The sequence below is a fragment of the Microtus pennsylvanicus genome, chromosome 4 (genome assembly GCF_037038515.1).
Source record: "Microtus pennsylvanicus isolate mMicPen1 chromosome 4, mMicPen1.hap1, whole genome shotgun sequence".
NCBI classification, from domain to species: domain Eukaryota; kingdom Metazoa; phylum Chordata; class Mammalia; order Rodentia; family Cricetidae; genus Microtus; species Microtus pennsylvanicus.
This window is the reverse complement of record NC_134582.1, coordinates 69253921-69273208: the sequence shown is the minus strand read 5'-3', so window position 1 is coordinate 69273208 and position 19288 is coordinate 69253921.

Below are 19288 nucleotides of genomic sequence, written 5' to 3'. Positions count from 1 at the left end.
GTGACAGATGCCTGATTGACCTCTAGGGAACGGGTGTAAAAGGCCACCCTCATCTTTGCTTTCCTTATATTTTAAGATTTAGCATCACCAAGAGATGTTCCCTTGGACTGTTGAATCATTGAGAACACTGGTTCTGCAATGACTTGACAGCATCAAGGTTCTTCCTAAGGGGACAAAGTCTCTCCCCAGGGGAACAAGAATGCCCGAGGAGGAGGAAACTTAGCGACTCATGCTAGACCACTCCTGCTTAGCAGGTTCCGCCATAAAGATGTAGTTCATCAAACACACCATTTCCATTCTTACCAGGAGAAAAGTGGAGAGCAAACTACTCACAGTGCTTCCAATAAAAAGTGAAGGATCCTGAAGACCTGGGGTGTAGCTCCATTGGCGAAGTGCTTGCCTAGTGCCGTGCAGCCTTGTGCTTGAGCAGCAACACCGTGTAACCAAGCATGATCGTGTGTGAGTTGTTATCTCAGCACTTGGGGAGTGGAGGAAAAGATTGGGAGTTCGAGGTCACCCGTGGCTACAGGGTGGGTTTTATTCCAGTCTTGGCTATATGAGACACTGTCTCCATAAAATAAAATATAAATAAATTTAAAAGAACAAAACATAGCCACCATTTATAGCCAAGCCCTTTTTCCAGTCTATTCTTTTTCATCCCAGAGATGGTTTTCCACAGCAATATCATATGGGTGGCTTCATGACAGCAGGATGACCATCTTTCCTCCAGATGTCATGCTAACATGTAACCATGCTGCCTGGGGCCTACACATTACAATGAAGGGAATGATTCCTCCACAGGAATTTTCCAAGGGTCTACTCTTTGGGAGCTGTCCTATGTAGCACACTCACCCTCTCCTCACTAGATGACAGTGATACCCCTTCTAGACACAGTGAAAAATCTCCTGATATTACCACATGTCTTAGAGTGTGTAAGATCAACTCTGAGATTAATCAGATGGAGAAAGGCATTATTCTGGCTCACGGTCCATGGACACTTGGCCTAGTGTCTGGTAAGGCAGAATGTGATGGCAGAAGATCTAGTTGAACTCAGGGACAAAGGAAATAAGGAGGGATCAGGGTCTCACTAACCCTTCAAGTATGTCCCAATAACTGTTTACTTGCACTAGGCCCATCCTGTTAAAGATTTCACTACCTACCAACAGGGTTAAAGGCTGGGGTCCATGCCTTCAATATATGCCCACAGGGATATTTAAGAGTTAAAGAGCAATAGTCCTTCCTCCACGCCCACACCCAGGACCTCTCTCCTCAGAGGAGCTGACTGGAGGGAGCAGCTTAGCAGATGCTTCACGTTTCCTTTGTCACGCTCACGTTCCAAGACACTGGAATTAACTTCAGAACACAAAGGTGCAAGGTTTAGTTAACACCAGAACACAAAGATGATCTCTTGTGTCTCTGCGACCTTGAGGAGAGGAGGTGAACACAAGCCCCCATGCTTAAGGAGGTGCTAGGATGGTGGGGGAGAGACACCAGAAAGCCCATTTGCAGCATATTTCATGGCTTGTTGTTTTATGAGATGACTGAGGTTGCTGGAAGCTGTGAGGAATGAAGAAGGCCTGAGTGTTAGGACCTGAGTAAATGTGTGCTCTGCAAAGGAACTCCACCTTCAGACCCAGAGGGAACCAGCAAAGCCTTCCCTTCTCATCCATGTGTGGATGTTGACAATGTGTGCAGAAACTGTCCACTGTGGTTCTCTTCCCACAGTCCACGGCCCGAAGACTGCTCCCCCACAGAGACTGCTAGCCATGTCTCCTCAATCCAGCTGTATACCACAAGCTGGATTCGTGTTCAGCTGGATGCGATAACACCATCTCTCTGTTAAACATACATAATATACACTTGGGGCTTCTGGGGTCCTGCGGTTTCTCTAGTAGAGTGTTGTCAGAGACTGCTTGTTTGCTTCCTGGCCACCCACTCCCAAATAATCACACAGAAATTATATTAATTGCAATATTGTTTGGCCTATTAGCTTAGGTTTCTTATTAACTAACTCTTACATCTTAAATCAACCCATATCTAGTTTTCTATGTATTACCATCTGTCTCCTTGCTCAACTACGTGGCATCTCCCTGACTCTGTATTCTTTTCTCCTCTGTCTCTGCTTGGAATTCCTACCTTGCTTTATTCTGTGCTGCCGTAGATACAAGGCAGATTCTTTGTTAACAAATGGTAATAAAACATATTCACAGCATACAGAGGGGAACCCCACATCAGCAAAGAGCCTAGATTTCTGTTAGTATATCTTTCTATCTGTCTTTTCTCCTTTCCCTTGCTGTTCCAGTTAGGCCTATCCTTGGATAGACACATCGGGAGGCACTGAACTGGGAGCTTGTTTGCCCTCTTAGGTTAGGGGCCCTGCGGGTCTAGTCTTGCCTAAAACCTATAACTTATAAAGCATTACTTTTGGTCAAATATAGCCTATAGTATATTTTTAAGATATATGATCTATGAATGGTTTTTATATATGTAAAGAACTATTTAAAAAGCAATACTAATCAAATGAAGAACAGGCAACAAAAGCTATAAGTGCATTACAAAGCCTAAAGTATTTACCATTGAATGTTTTACAAAACAACAATGCGCTGCTTAGAATGAGAAAAAGCAACCCTTGCCTCTTTGAGTAAAGGTGTACCTAGTAAATAACAATGGCGTTACCTCCTGCCTTCATATAAAATGTGTTACTGAGAAGACTCCTGCTCTTTCTTGGAGGAGCCATGATTCTAAATGGTGATAGTGTCACTAACACTCACACTGTATGGCACTCACTGCTCATACGTGGCCAGTGTGTGTCTGGAGCAACATTTAAGATCATTCTAAATGTTATTAAAGAATCTAAAGTGTCTGAGATATCACACCACTTGCCCACCAGCTATGAAGCAAGACCATTATGTTCCACACAGACACCCAGGAACCTGTCTATTTTATGTTCAGCTTTCCAAATCATCCCAATGTCAGCATCTCACCAGAAGACAAAAGGATGGAGAAGGGTCAGCCACTTATGGGGGTTTTTCATGAGTTGGGCAGGAAGTATATTCACACTGCCACTCCTACATCCTTGTCCAGACTGCAGTCATATGACCACAGATAACTGCAAGGAAGACTGGGTAATGTAGTCTAGCTTTAGGCTGAGGTATAAGAGGGAACGGTAATGAGAGACTTTGGGGTCCAGTCCCAAGGCTCTCTCAGGGTTCAGAAGGGACACAACAGCCAGTGGAGGATTTAGGATTTCATGAATGAATCTCTCACTCCATGCTTTTCTGAATCGGTCTCTTCATTGTTTTGCTTCTATCTAATTCTCCTGTCCTACTGCTAGCGTCTCCTAGCTTCTTCTTCTCTTACCTTAAAGTTCTTCTTCCTACAGAGCCTTGCAGCCATAAAAACATTCCAGGAGTTCCCTTTCCTTGGTCAAAAGCACATTCCTAGTAAGTGACAGGAGCTGAGCCACTGCCATGGTAACATAAGGGTCCAAGGTTACAGGAGTAAAACCATGACCAGAGGATGGAGGTCAGTGCCCAGTGAGATGAGCTTTAAGGCATAGGTTTTTTTTTTTTTCTAACAGACTTGGAAAGCAAAGAGCTGGCATATTTTTCCTAGGATGCTCTGAGTAGCAGCCTGGTCAGACACCTGTGACACTGATCCTGTGCATAGCTGTACAGTTTAAACGTATGATCCACTTACAAAAAGACTTCAGTCTAGTTTGAACTTGCTCTGAGGTAAAAGTGAGCCAATTCTGTGCAGTAAGCCTGAGCAAAAAGGAACAAAGCAGGCTTTTACGTGTCTACAGTTCTCATGGGACAAAAAGATCTAGTTATGAAGCATGTCTTAGCATGTTTTCTATATATCAAAACTATATAGATAAATGAAATTATTTTCATGACCACCAACAGATACACGTGGCCATAAAAATTGAGATATAATCATGAAATTACATATGCACATCACATGAAATTACATACTACAATGCGAGTATTGGGAGACACCACGCTGCCTCAGCAACAGTGAGCAACAGTTTCCAGAGTCAACAGTCCTGCAGGCCTTGCCCGGACAGGATCAACCTCTGTCGGAGCCATCCCTCTGGTGGGGTGACATCTGAATTAGTAGTTGCCATACGTTGTATACTTCCACGGCCTCTGACAGAATACAAACCAGTCTTTGCCATCAGTGGAAACTCTTAGAATGGGAAATTGCTGCCCCTATCACAACAGAGTTGATGCTAGTAAGAGTATATATTTGAATTAATATTGAAAGGAAATTAAAACCTGATCGTGGGCTGGGGAGATTGTCAGTGGGGTGCAGTGTTCGCTGTACAAGCATGAAGATCCGAGCTCAAATCTGGATGCAGTCGTGTAGTCTACAATTCTACTGCTCATGCAAGGAGATGGGTCTAGAGGTGACTGCACCTTCAGAAGACTGAGGACCAGCTCCTGAGCACCAGCCCCTGAGCATCAGCAGCACAGTGGGAAGCAACGGAAACCCTTCCTTGATAAGGTGGAAGGGGAAGCGTGACACCCAAGTTGTCCTTTGATTGCCACATGTGTGCTATGCCATACACATACCTACGTCATATATCATACGTACACACATAAATTATACATGTCAAAAGGAAGGAAGTCCCCAGTTCTTTATAGTGTCTTTAGAATTGCACACATAGTTCTGTGGATTGAAGGACAGAATTGACAGTCTCTAGCTCAGGGCTCCCAAGAGCGTGACAGACCATTGGCACCAGTCAAATGAAGGAACCGGGCTTAAAGTTTACACCTGGAATTGATGACATTGGGAGGCAGCAGTAGGACCAGGAGACCCTTGGGATGATTTTGCTGCATCTCACCACAAAAGACTGCCATCATTAGTTGGATGTCCGTCCTCACAGGACACCGCAATGGCTTCTTAGGAGGAACCTGAAAGGACAGGTCCTGATCCTTTTACAAACTGCTGAGGGGGAAAGGACACGTAAAGCCCTATGGCATCCAACAACACTCATGCCATGATAAACATGACTAGCAGCGTGGCTCATTGAAGGAAGAACAGGAAACAGAATTGAACCCTGAGGTGGGTGTGCAGCAAGGAGCCAGGGACAGCAACCTCCGTGTGACACATTCACTACAGGTGGTTAAAGCGGGACAGGCAGAGGAGGGTGCTGAAGGAAAAACACAGTGCCAAGAAAGGCTTCAAGTGTGATTGAGCCACAGGGAACCGAAATCAGGAAGCAAGCAATGGCGTAGACAAGCTTAGCAAAGCTGCCTCCTGACTGCACCAAGATTCTGTGTTCTAGTCCACAGGAAATAGGCAATCACTAGGTAGCTTAGCATGGCAAGTTTTGAGATACTCATTCGCCCTGCTATGTTAGAAAGTTCTAGAATTGCCTTCTGAGAGATCATTTTCCTCATTTAAGCTTTAAAACTAATGTATGTACATTGTAAACACTTTAAAAACACACACAAAACATAATTAGTAAGGAAAAATACACACAAGCTTATACAGAATTGATTCCATTTCCTAACTGTTGCCAATAGGACAGTAAAAATCCTTTAATATTATTATTTAATAATATGATTGATTTAAGCTTTAAGAAAAAAGTTCTACAGCAAACTTTGGGATCTAAAATATAGCATATCTCCTCATCAACATTCAGTTCCTATTTGATATGAGTTATAGGTCTTAGCTGGGGTTTCTATTGCTGTGCTGAAACACCGTGACCAAAAGAAAGTTGAGGAGGAAAGGGTTTATCTGGCTTACACTTCAGCCTTTGTTGTTCATCACTAGAGGAAGTTAGGACAGGAACTCACACAAGGCAGGAACCTGGAGGCAGGACCTGATGCAGAGACCATGAAGGAGTGCTGCTCACTGGCTTGTTCCCCAAGGCTTGCTCAGCCTGCTTTCTTACAGAACCCAGGACCTCCAGCCCAAGGGTGGCACCACACACAATGGGCTGGGTCTTCTCCCTTAGATCATTAATTAAGAAAATGCCTTACAGCGGGCTGGATCTTACGAAGGCATTTTCCCAACTGAGGCTCTGGCTCGTATGAAATTGACATAAAACTAGCCAGTATAATGACTCCTCATCAGTTTGGCACATAAACACATCACTTTTCAATTAGAACCTTTTGTTTCTCATATGTCCTCAAAATGGAACATTAATATCAATATCATAATTTAAACATACATAACTTTAAGCATCCCACAGTCATTACAAATTCAGACACATTCAAAGTTCAGTCTCTTTAAAAATCCAAACTCTCTTTTCAAAGTTCAAAGTTCTTCAGCTGTGGGCTCCAGCAAAAATCAAAATTAAGTCAAGCATTTTCTTGCTTCAAGAGGGAAGAAGCAGGGCCCAGTCACAATCTGAACAAAGCAAACTCCAGCTTCTACTACAAAAACTCATTGTCCAGTGTCTGGGGTCCACTCACAGTCTTCCGGGCGCCTCCAAAGGGGTGGGCGACTTCTCTGGCTCAGCACTCTACGGCATACATAGCTTGTCTTCCAGACTCTGGGTTGGCTCCACTCCACGGCGGCTTCTGTCCATGGTGGTCATCCCACGGTAGGAGCATCCCCAAAACTGCTGGGGTCCCTCGCTGCAGCTGGACTTCACTTTCACCGAGGCTTTCTTCATGGTGGCAAGCCTCAACTTCTCTGCATGCCATCTTCAGTCCTGGGCCTTCAACTGCTACTGAAGCTGCACCTTCACCAGTGGTCTCTCCTGGCCTCTCACAGCGCCAAGCCTCAGCTGCGTTCATTCAAATCCAGCACCACGTGGGTGACTCTTACCAAGTTCAGCTGCCAGTGTGAGGTACATCCTTGACCACCTCTGGAACACAGCTCTGCGTGCTGATTCTCAGGAAACACTTCCAGATTTTACCTCAAGGATGATGGTCTCCTCTTAATCACCTGCAATTTCTTATCTCCAACAAACCAGCATCGAGTACCCCAGGAAAGGAAAGGCTTCAGTTTAGCAGTTCTGGAAACGTGTTATCGCAGCTCATTCTCCAGCCCTGGCTAACCAGAACCAAGGAATCTTGATTCCAAATAACAAATGCCCCGATAAAGCCTTTACATTTCCCTCTGGAACCTCACAAGCCGGCCTCCATCCTCTGCACCGCTCTCGACATTCTCCTCTTCCAAGCTCCCAAAGAACAGCCCACAGAGCTCTCAACACTCAATGGCTTCTCTAGACCAAGATCCAAAGTTCTTTCACAGTCCTTCTCAAAATATGGTCAGGTCTGTCACTGCAACTCCCGGTGCCAACTTGTCTTAGTTAGTGTTCTACTATTGCTGTCGTGAGACACCATGACCAAAAGCAATGTGGGAAGGAAAGGATTCATTACACTCACCATTCCATATGACATTTCATCATTAAAAGCACTGAGAACAGGAACTCAAGCAGGGCAGGAACCTGGAGGCAGGAGCTGATGCAGAGGCCATGGAGGGGAGCTGCTTACTGGCTTGTTCCTCATGACTTGTTCAACCTGTTCTCTTATAGAACCCAGGACCACCAGGGCAGGGGTGTCAACATAACAATGGGCTGGGCCTTGCCCATCAATCACTAATCAAGAAAATGCCTTGCAGCCTGATCTTATAGAGGCATTTTCTCAGTCTAGGTTTCTCTCTGATGAGTCTAGCTTGTTGAAATTGGCATTAAAACTAGTTAGTAAACTGTCCCTTTATTTTCATTAAATTCAAGGAAGACTTTAATTTCTTTCTTAATTTCTTCCTTGACCCAGGTGTGGGTTCAGTAGTTGACTGTTCAGTTTCCATGAGTTTGTCAGCTTTCTGGGGATAGCATTGTTGTTTACCTTCTAACTTTAATCCGTGGTGATCTGATAAGACACAGGTGGACACTGATATGTTTTTGTATCTGTGGAGGTTTCCTTTGTTTCCGAGTATGTGGTCAATTTTCGAGAAGGTTCCATGAGCTGCAGAGAAGAAGGTATATTCTTTCCTCTTTGGGTGGAGTGTTCTATAGATGTCTGTTAAGTCCATTTGCTTCATTACCTCCAATAATTCTCTTAATTCTCTATTAGGTTTCTGTTTGATTGACTTGTCCATTAGAGAGAGAGGTGTGTTGAAGTCTCCTACTCAACTATGTTCATAGCAGCATTGTTTGTAATATCCAGAACCTGGAAACAACCTAGATGCCCTTCAATGGAAGACTGGATGAAGAAAGTATGGAATATATACATATTAGAGTACTACTCAGCAGTAAAAAAAACAAGGACTTCTTGAATTTTGCATGCAAATGGATGGAAAAAGAAAACACTATCCTGAGTGAGGTAAGCCAGACCCAAAAAGAGGAACATGGGATGTACTCACTCATATTTGGTTTCTAACCATAAATAAAGGACATTGAGCCTATAATTAGTGATCCTAGAGAAGCTAAATAAGAAGGTGAATCCAAAGACAAACATATACGCATCCTCCTGAATATTAACTAACCTTCATCAAGCGATGAAAGGAGACAGAGACAGAGACCCACATTGGAGCACCGGACAGAAATCTCAAGGTCCAAATCAGGAGCAGAAGGAGAGAGAGCACGAGCAAGGAACTCAGGACTGCAAGGGGTGTACCCACACACTGAGACAATGGGGATGTTCTATCGGGAACTCACCAAGGCCAGCTGGCCTGGGTCTGAAAAAGCATGGGATAAAGCTGGACTTGCTGAACATAGCGGACAATGAGGACTACTGAGAACTCAAGAACAATGGCAATGGGATTTTGATCCTACTGCAGGTACTGGCTTTATGGGAGCCTAGGCAGTTTGGATGCTCACCTTACTAGACCTGGATGGAGGTGGATGGTCCTTGGACTTCCCACAGGACAGAAAACCCTGATTGCTCTTTGGGCTGACTAGGGAGAGGGACCTGATTGGGGGAGGGGGAGGGAAATGGGAGGAGGTGGCAGGGAAGAGACAGAAATCTTTAATAAATAAATTAATTAATTAAAAAAAACTAGTTAGTAAAGATGGTAAGCAGTGCCTGTCCCTAAATGCGACTTTAATCAGCAGCCACATTAATGTTCCCGAGGAAGTGAGCTCGGATGAGGAAAATCTCTTTCAAGTAGATCTGTGTTTAAGAACAGCCAAGAGGTGTTCCATCTGCAGCAGACGAAGACCCCTCAGACAGATGAGGTACCAGAGGCAACTTGGTAACTCTGCAGAACCATGGTACGCTGACTGTTTTTCAGTGACTCCCTAGGTGTTCCCTAGGCTAACTGCTTCAGTTTGATAAGCCATAAACCTTTCCCTGTCTCAGGCCCTCATTTATAAAAGAACGTGGCCATAGATGTGAGGCTCAGGACCCTTGTGTTCTGATGTCTGTCATTTTTTTCTTTCACTTAAAGGACTCTAGATTGACAGCTGCTCAGAATGAGTTGTCTTGTGTTCTGCATGCAATGGGAAGACCTCACCTCAGAGGTGAGGCCATGCTTGGGTGTGTTGTTTTGAGAGACTTCCCAATGTCTAACAAAACTTATTGAGAAGGGACTGGATGATGCCTGGTTTGGGTGGTGTCCTGAAGTTTCCACAACTCTAGGTTGATTCCTGGAACTGAGATGTCTGTGAATCTTCCGTTTAGTACAAGGGTTTGGATTATACACCCTCACTTCATCCTGGCCCACAGCTCCTTACTAGTGAACTTGGGAACAAGACATGAAGCTTCTCTAGGTTTCACTCGATTCACTTAAAATCTAATGGTTTGGATAAGATTCTTCTCAATGCTCCATCTAGATCAGCTTCCTGGAACCTCTTGTGAGTGTGTGAGTGTGATTTATAACGCATAGGTGAAGGTTGGAATCTCTTCCAGTTCTCACGATAACAACAATCTTCAGTCAACTCCAACAATCTGTGGCTTTGTTCAGTGTGCCCTGAGTTATGAACATCACATAGGCTTTGAAAGCAGAGACCTTCATTCCCACACCACCCCTGATTATAGCTGTGTGGTTCAGAGTCTCATTGACCTCCCCCTTGGATATTCTGATATCATTGATGCGTGGTTTTTGTTGTGATAAGTGACTTTCACAGGTGTTGGCACATAGAAATGTTTAATAAATGATTGCTTATATGCTATAATCTCTGCAGGCTTAATAAAGACATTTGAGTCTATTAATCAAATGAGTAATAGGCAAACAGGGTTATCATTTGAGGGTGGGTTATTCTACAGGAGATTGGAATAACAAATTTGTGATGTTGGGAAAATCTGTTTATAAACCCTGTGGGCTCTAAGTTTCTTCATATATACCAGATTATATTTTGAGACCTATTCTTGAGTCTATAATTCTTGTCTGGCTCATAAATTGAGTCTGGATGCAATTCTAAAGTAATTCAAAGAGATAAATTCCAAAATGAGGTTTTAAGTAATAACAGCATTGTTGTAATAAATTTAAGTCCAACATTTTTATTTGAATGTGTAATTCCAGTTATCTTATTTTAATAATGTGTGATGGATGCCTACCTTGCTACATTCCAGTGTGATGGGTAGATTTCATAGCCACACCTTAGGAAAGGACAGTAGGGAGAGATGGGGACAGGGCGTGCTAGAAAGGTGACCAGGCAAGACCCACACCATCTCCCCTGCCCTCACCTTGACCCAGGCAAGGCTTTGCTTGCATAAGGAGTTTTTGACTCCAGAGCTGAGCATAATCTTAACGATTAATCCTGGAAGCTTCTTTGAAGCATTTGTAATTGAATTGTGTTTTCAACATAGCTCAGGCATGCTCTGTTGAAGAAAACACTCCTGTGACTGACTTTTCTGTGACAAGAGCAGTTGAAGAAAAGCTCAACTCTAGCGCTTTTCCTGGAGAGGAAGTGTTGTCAAGCTACCCTGCTGAGATCCCGGTGTGGGAACAGCTCCTCTGGCTTCCTGAGCTCTCCAGGGAAAGGAGACAGTGATGAGGAATGGACATATATTCCAGAACTGGATTCTGAGTGGGCTTTTGGCCAAACTTGGCCCAATTTCTCAACAGAGAGAAAACACTGACCCAGGCTGAATTCTGACTCAAGCCCAACTTGCTTTGGACACGCTGATTTCTGCCAGGTACATCAGGATCCTCTCCCCAAGGTACCAACTGGGCAGGGACAGGAGATGCCAAGAGAAAGGAAGACTAGCTCCTTTTATGTCTACTGCCCAGTTCCACCTTGTCTTCTGCTCTCACAACTGGGATAGGACAGAGGGAGGAGAGGAGAAGGCTGGCGAGTGGGAGGAGAGGCACAAGGACCACCCATGAAGATGCAGGCTTCCAGACAGCCAGGAGACTCTAGGAGGGAGTCATGTTGGGGGAAAATGATTGGGGTAAACTTGGGGACAAGGAAAGGAAAGGGAGGGTTCCCAGGGAAACCTAATGGTGCTCAGTGACAGGGGAGCAGTTCCTCTCCTCCTCTGCTGGATGATCTTGGAGGCTGATGCTGTCTCTTAACACTCAATGATTCCGGACTCCCATCATAAGGATTTACGTTATGAGTTTCCTGGGCAGCCCTGGCCAGGCTGGAGATACCTATCACTCTTGTTCAAGGTCCATTTCCTACTTTTGAGCTATTATTGAGTTGAAGTTCAAAACAGAAAATCTTTTGCAATCTAGCATCAGATCCTGAAGCTCTACAACTATGATTATTGGTAAAGAGTTTTCCAGAAAATCTCTTCACAGCAGCATCCCATTCAGGAAGACTCCACGCTGCCTCCTCTTGAGCCATTTTCTCAAACCTCAGACCTTTATTCATTTTTAAGAGAAACCCAGTGCTATTCCTTTATCTCTCAAGATTAAATTTCAGTGAACAACATGTGATACCCATGAGTAGAAGAGATGAGTGGACCGGAGGAACGCAACCATCCTCACAGATTTACCTTTTGGTATTTTGGAGCTTTTGTGGCAAAAGATGCCAGAAACATCTAATTTAGAAGGAATTCCAAACACAGTTTGATTTACAGTGTCCTTTGGCTTGTTCCTCCTATACATCTGCCACTCTGCAAACTCTGATTGTCTTCTGCCTTCCTCCACAAATCTGGCATGCCTAAAACTATGGCTTTATGTTCTACTTCTGTGTATTTATTTGACTTGTTTTTGTTTAGAACCCCTGTAGAAGTGATATGATGCAATCCTGCTGAGGGGAAAATCTCTGGATTATTTTGGTTAGAACAAGGTTTCCAGGTTTTTTAATGCTTCAACAAATGGTAAACTCTCCCTCCTTGATAAGACTGAAGTGTGTGTGTGTGTGTGTGTAGTATATATGTATTTGTTTTATGTGTGTGGTATGTGTGTATTTGTGTGTGTGTGAGAGAGAGGGAGAGGGAGAGAGAAAGGGAGAGAGAGAGAGAGAGAGAGAGAGAGAGAGAGAGAGAGAGAGAGAGAGAGAGAGAATGTGTGTTAATAGTACAGCACATAGATAGAAGATAGGAAACCAAATCCATCAGTTTCTTTATTCGTTGTCCCCTGGTAGACATTGAGGCTGTTTCCATATTTCAGCTACTGTGGATAAAGATGTCACAAATCTGAGTACAGATAACTTTGCAAGGTGGTGACTTCATTTCCTTTGGGTATATGCCAGAAAAGCCTTGTGGGGTCACATGGTAATTATATTTTAAATTTCTTTAGGAACTTCTGTCCTGTGCTCTGTGACTAAGAAATCCACATTTTCACAAACTGTGTCCAGCTGCCCTGCTTCACACCCTCACCAACATGTGTTATTTCTTGACTTTTTGATAATAGCCAACCTAATGAATGTGAGGTAAAATGAGTCTTAAACAAAATTTTTTTTTAAAAAAAATCTATAGCTCAGCTTACAAAGCACTTAAGGAGTAAGGCTATGTCTGCCCTCACAGAGTGACCTATATGGTCAGTCTGAGGAGAGGACACTGTATCCATAGCTTCCTGAGTCTCAACACACAGACTGCTAGGACTGCCATTCATTAGTAAAGCTCCGAGCAATCAGAAGGGCTCATGTTAAAAAAATATTGTAACATTAAGTGTTTAAAGTGTGTAGCTTTTCCACACTGGGGTCTCCACCGGAGCATCCCCATCTCTCTGAGCATCACTGCATCCCCTTCAAATGATTCAGGTGGGCACTGTGAACTCTGAGTTCTGTGGAGATCTTTAGGTTGGAGGTTGACAGTGGGAGAGGGAAGGAGGGAAGACGGGAGAGAAAATTACTGGGCCCTGGAACACTTGGCCACGGCTCTACTTTTGTCTTTCATATGTGTTCAGGATTAGCATTAGGATGTTATTAAATAATAGATCTTATTGTTATAAAGAGTTTGAAAGCAAAATGGTTTTTTGTTTGTTTGGTTTTGGTTTTTTTCGAACAGGGTTTCTCTGTAGCTTTGGAGCCTGTCCTGAACTAGCTCTTGTAGATCAGGCTGGCCTTGAACTCACAGAGATCCACCTGCCTCTGCCTCCCGAGTGCTGGGATTAAAGGCATGCACTATCACCGCCTGGCAGCAAATACTTCTTAAAAAGAATGCTAAAGGCGTTCTCAGTTCTAAAGAGTATTCTTTGTGTTTAGTTCTCATAGACAAATAAGTTCACGTGTTCACACACATACATACACACACACAATGACAAGGCTAAAGGTTCATGCACTATCTTCAGAAACAATTCTAGCTCCTCTCTGAGTACTCTGCTCCTCTTCAAGAATGGCTCCAGATCCCGCGGGAAGTTAGGAGAGGTACTGCATTCGATGGTTTCCTGCTGAAAATCTAAGCCAGTGAGAGCCAAGGGAAAGCTGAGAGCTCAACTCCCTTCCCATAGGTTAAAGATGAGAGATCTAAGGCTAGGAAGGGGAACCTGAGCAGTACAACCAATCGATGGCAGCGCTGCAGTCTGAAGACAGTGGTTCTCTAATGTCAGACTTGTGTTCCTCCCACTCCACTGCACACTTGAACATGACTGAATATCCTGTACCAATGACTCTCCTAACAAAACTATTTCCCATCTGGTCTGTGGTGTATGAATATAAAGCTCTGGTCTACCCATACTGCAGAATATTTTTAAATATATACCATGAGATTGCATGTGTGTGTGTGCGCCCAGTTTACCAAGGGGAAAAGGGGCAGTGGAAACTCCTTAGTGAGTGGACACTCTAGAGCTTTCAAAGGTTTATCTGAAGAAGACCAAACAGGGGCAATGTTTTGTGAGTTCTGCTAATCCCACAAAGTGTGGCTTGCTGAGGAAACAGAAATCTTTTTGATGCATGCCGTGAGTTATAGATATTGGTCTGTGACTGTCTAAAATCTGCACCACAGATCTGTCTTCTGAAGTTGGTCTCCAGCTTTTGTTTCCGACCTCTTAGCTGCCACTACTGTTATGTTAATTATGTTCACCTCCACCACCAAAGATGTCCCTTTAGCTATTTGAGAATTTCAGTATTCCTAGAAAGTTTGTCATACTCAAAGTCAGGGCTGCTTCCCAGGGTGTGAGTACTGTCTGGCAAGTACGATGGTTCAACAGAGGCCCACATCTGGGCAAATCTGTGGAAACCAGGCTACGGTGGAAAAGACCAGAAGGAAGGAGATCACTGTTTTGTGGAAGGGGACGGTAAGCATGGGAAGAGCTACAGAGTTGAGAAGCTGCCGGGTGACAGAAGAGGCTCATGCTGTTTCATGTTCTCTCAGCTCTCCACGAATGCTGACCCTGCCTGTCCTGTGTCTGTGGCCTCCGGCAATTCCATTTCAAGGCAGCTTCAGACTGGTTGGAATTCTAAGAATCTGTCCAGCAATTTAGATCTTATGTCTGTGGGTGGAATGAGCAAAATGGAACATTTCAGGCAAAGATTTCAAACTCCAGGCTGTAAACCCAAGAACCGTGGCTTCCTGAGTCTCTTTTAAGCCTTACCCAGGGCTTCTCAAACATATCCTCTCTGCCCAAGTTGAGAAGTTTATGTCATGCTCTGTTATTCATTCCCCTCTCTTGATAATTAAACTCCTTTTTAGGAGATGGGAGATTGAATTGTTACTTGACCACTGCAGATTTATGTGACATTCCAATACAAGTCTAACACAGCCAACAAAACCTGCCAAAGAACACAGGATGAGCAGAAGTACCAAACACAGACAGAAGCATCTATAGACTCTACATTGTGTATTAAAGGAAGTAAAACAAAAGTTGGGAAGAACCAAAGCCTGCATGGAGATTGGTTCTCCCAAGGCTGTCTCTGTAGAAAGGAGTTGGATTGTGGAACCAAAATTCAGGTAGGAATCATTCACACTAAAGGAATGGTTCTCAAAGCTATTTATACAGGACACTATATATTTTTGAGTAGAAAACTTTAAAAGAAAATAACAATATACTTTTATGAAAAAATTACTTGTATCTTCCCATGGCTCTTCTACCTTCTGGACCAGAAAACATCTATGCTGTATAAAAGCAAAGGAGAAATAGCTATGGCACATATGCCATGCTGGAACCATGAAGAATTTCAAGAAAAGAAGCTATAGGAAGGCCCTCTCCAGAGAGAGAAGGAAAACTAGGATGAAAGGAAACCCAGGAGCTGCTTGCTGAGGGGTTGATGTTGAAAAGAAGGAGCCAGCACGGACACGGAGCTCTGTTACTGAAGGACAATGTGTAGAAGGTGCCCTTTAAGGGAACAGGACCATATGTTTTTATGTAAAGTGAGAATGTTGAACATACTGAGCCTACATCTAACCCTCTACCCCTTACTACAATTTCTAAAGCACAGCACTGAGAGCTGTCCTTCCTGTACTAAGAATGTTTAAGGCATATCTCAGAGAGTCCAAAAAAGAAGTCTCTTTTATTGAGAAAGGAGTCCAGAGGGTTTTGAGACCCTCTGGAAAATGAAAGTCAAATGAATGTCCTGGTCATATGGTCCAAGGTCTGGCTGGGCAACCATGTGGCTCAGTGTTGAGTTGGAAGATAGAGCACTGACTGACAGGTTTTTTTGTTAGGTATACTTCCTGCCTAGGAACTTTAAAAATGTAATGTCTCTACAAAACACACGGCAAAGATAACACAGGCAAGGGATAAGGGAGAGAATGGGGTGAGGCCTACAAATGCTCACTAAAGGAAACTGATGTCTATATTGACATCAGATAAAGTTCATTTCAGAACAAAGGAAAGTATTAGGGATAAAAATTTTACATAATAACAAAAGTATCAACTCATCGAGAAGACAAAAATCCAAGCCTCTATTTACAAAACAACAAAGCCACAAAATATAGGAGGCAAAACCCAGGCGTGCAGGAAGAAAAAGCAGCCTAGTGTTTCAGATGGAGACCAGTTCTCTCAAAGACTAATAGAGCAACTAGACAGAACAGCAAGGACATAATACAACCTCAGTATTTTCAAAGGGCAGAATTTATTTGACAGCTACAAAAGGCAACCAAGTAGAAGCAGAAAATCCAACCACTTGCAAGTCCCCACGTTATAACATCAGAATAAGTCATATTTTAGAAATAGAGCAAAATAAATTGAAATAGTTTAAAACATCAAAAGTCTGAGCAGGGACCACAGTAGGATCAATTAAAAAGCATCAAGTAACACACACACACCTGAGTTAAAATGAAAATTCACTGTAGCAGAATTTATATGATATAGTTGAAGCAGTCATGTGCAACTTTGTAGCTCCAAACACATACATTAGGAAAGAGAGAACTCAAATAAATATTTTAAGTTCCCATTACAAAAAAACCTACAACTAAACTAGTTCTAGTAAGAGTGAGACAGGACATTACTATGGACCTTAAGACACCCAGAAGATAACAAAAGACTAAACAAGAGATTTCTTGCAAATTCAAAAACTTAGACAAAATGGACTTCCTGTCTAGGAGCTAAGACCATCTTTGGCATATGTACATCATCACCTGAACAAAGCCACAGGAATACAAGGAGACTGAATTAGTAGTTTATAAATGCCCCGAATGTGATTCTCAGACCTACCTCATAGCAATGAACGATCTTACTAAACACTTAAAAGAGAATACATCGCAATTCTACCATCATTTTCTAGAAATAGACAGGAGGGCGCTCAATTTGTTCTCTGAAGCAGCTATTAACCTAACTTTAAAAGTCAGGGTGGGGTGGAGACAACTTTTGTGCTAGCCTGGGTTATGAAATGAAGCTCCCCTCAGAATGGAGGAGAGGCATACAAGGGAGGTGAGCAGACAGACTCCAGGGACTCATTGGCCAGACAACCTAGCTGATGTGGTGAGTCCAGGTTCTGTGAGATAATTGGTCTCAAAAAAAATGTAGAAAGGATCCTGAGGGCCCCCCATTAGGTGAAGTTGAATTGGCTTCTATGAAAGAAATGGTTCCTGTTCTCTGTGGGGTGGCCCCTGGCAGGTGGCCATGCCTCGGTACATAGCCCACACCATGTTCATATGGGCAGACTTCATTTGGCTCATTGGGTTCTAATTTTAAAAAGGATTTGAAGACGGAAGATGGAAGAGAGATATATTGGGGCAGGGACTTCCACAAGGAGCCAAGGAAAGGAGTGGGGACAATAAAGGTTAGAATTCATTGTACAATCCATGAAATTCTCACAGAAGAAAAAGAATGATTACAATGTGGGGCAGAATAGAGAAAGACATTGTTGTCAGCTTCTTGTCTCCACACACATGTGCATGCTTGCACGCACACACACACACACATCACACCACAAAAAGTATTTGGCAAAATTCAGTGCCACAGTGGGATTAGGGAGCTCCCTAAAGCTGACAAGCACTTTGAGCCCTAATCTTGTGACTCTTCAGCTAGCACGCATTGACACCAAAAGCATCAGTGCTTCAACCAAGACAAGAAACAAGGCAGAAGCTGTGGCCTATGAGACCAGGAGAAGAGGAAATGTACAGAAAATAAAGAAACAAAAAGATCCCTGTTGATGACAGTGCACTAGGAGAATTCTTAAGGAATTTACAGAAGAGACCACTTTGTACCTGGATGCAGGAGGATGACCTGGAAGAGTGGAGGATGCTAACCTGGAGAACACAGTGGCAGAGATCTGAAGAGAGAGACTGCCTCAACATGGTGGAAAGAAAGAACTTCCTGGAAGTGGTTCTCTGACTGCCACATGCTCTCCAAGGGCACACACATGCCCCTACACACTAATAACAAATACAAAAAACAACCATACATATAGGACATGGATGCTGGAAACTATACAATGCTGATAAAAGACACTAAACATCTAAATAATAGAAACACAAGCCATGTCTGTAGGTTGAATGAATCAGTAGAACAAAGACTTCAATTCTCTTAAAATCAACTTCTCATCAAAATTCTAGGGTGACTTTTTATGAAAACTGTAGAAGGAGCTGCGGGTTGCATTCCGCCACCCAGCTCCTGCCACCAGCTAGCTTTACTCGAAATAACAACACACAAATTGTATTCTTTTAAACACTGCTTGGCCCATTATATCTAGCCTCTTCTCGGTTAACTCTCGCACCTGGACTAGCCCATTTCTAATAATGTGTGTAGCACCCCAAGGTGCTTACTGGGAAGATTCTCGCCTACGTCCATCCTGGGTTGGAGCTTCATTGCGTCTGCCTGAGAGAGAGGAGAGGAAATGGCGTCTGTGCTCACTTCCTCTTCCTCCCAGCATTCTGTTCTGTTTATTCCTCCCACCTATGTTTTAACCTATGAGGCCAAGCAGTTTCTTTATTACTTAACCAATGACATTCCTCCATTATTTCCCCTTTTTCTGTTTAAACAAAAAGGAAAGGCTTTAACTTTAACATAGCAAAATTACATATAACAAAACAGTTATCGAACATAGCCCGCCGCTCCTCATACAACAGAGTGGCACCCAACGTGTTAACAAACTCCACGTAAAACCTGAGAGAGCTTAATTTTAAACAGAAAAAAAACAAAGTTTAATGCAGATTTTTGCTGTTTGTTGGTGGTGTGCTGTAGAGAGATTTCCTGATTCGGCAACAGCAGCAGAAAAAAAAAAGCTGCGTCATTTTAAAGCGCGGCTTCCTGGACTGTGCCGCCAGTGCAAACTCTGGCTTTAAAGCATTTCAATGGTTTTTTATGGGACTAGATGCTTGTGTTCCCGCTTGGGATCAGAAGGAGAGTGCTCTGAGACCATGCCGATGGCTCAGTGTTCCATGCCTGCACCTGGCCAGACCGCAGACTGAGGCTTAAGCAGGCAGAAAAGCATGGCGGATTCCTGCCGCCATACAGAGACGTGTTTTCAGACTGCGCAGTGTCAGATTTGGATGTTACTTGGATGAAAAGAGTTTCTGTGCTGCACGCTTAGTCTCAGAATTAAACTGCTGAGTGTGGCTCCAATGTGGACTTGCTCTGTGCTTGGAATAGTGTGTGCCGCAGCTCA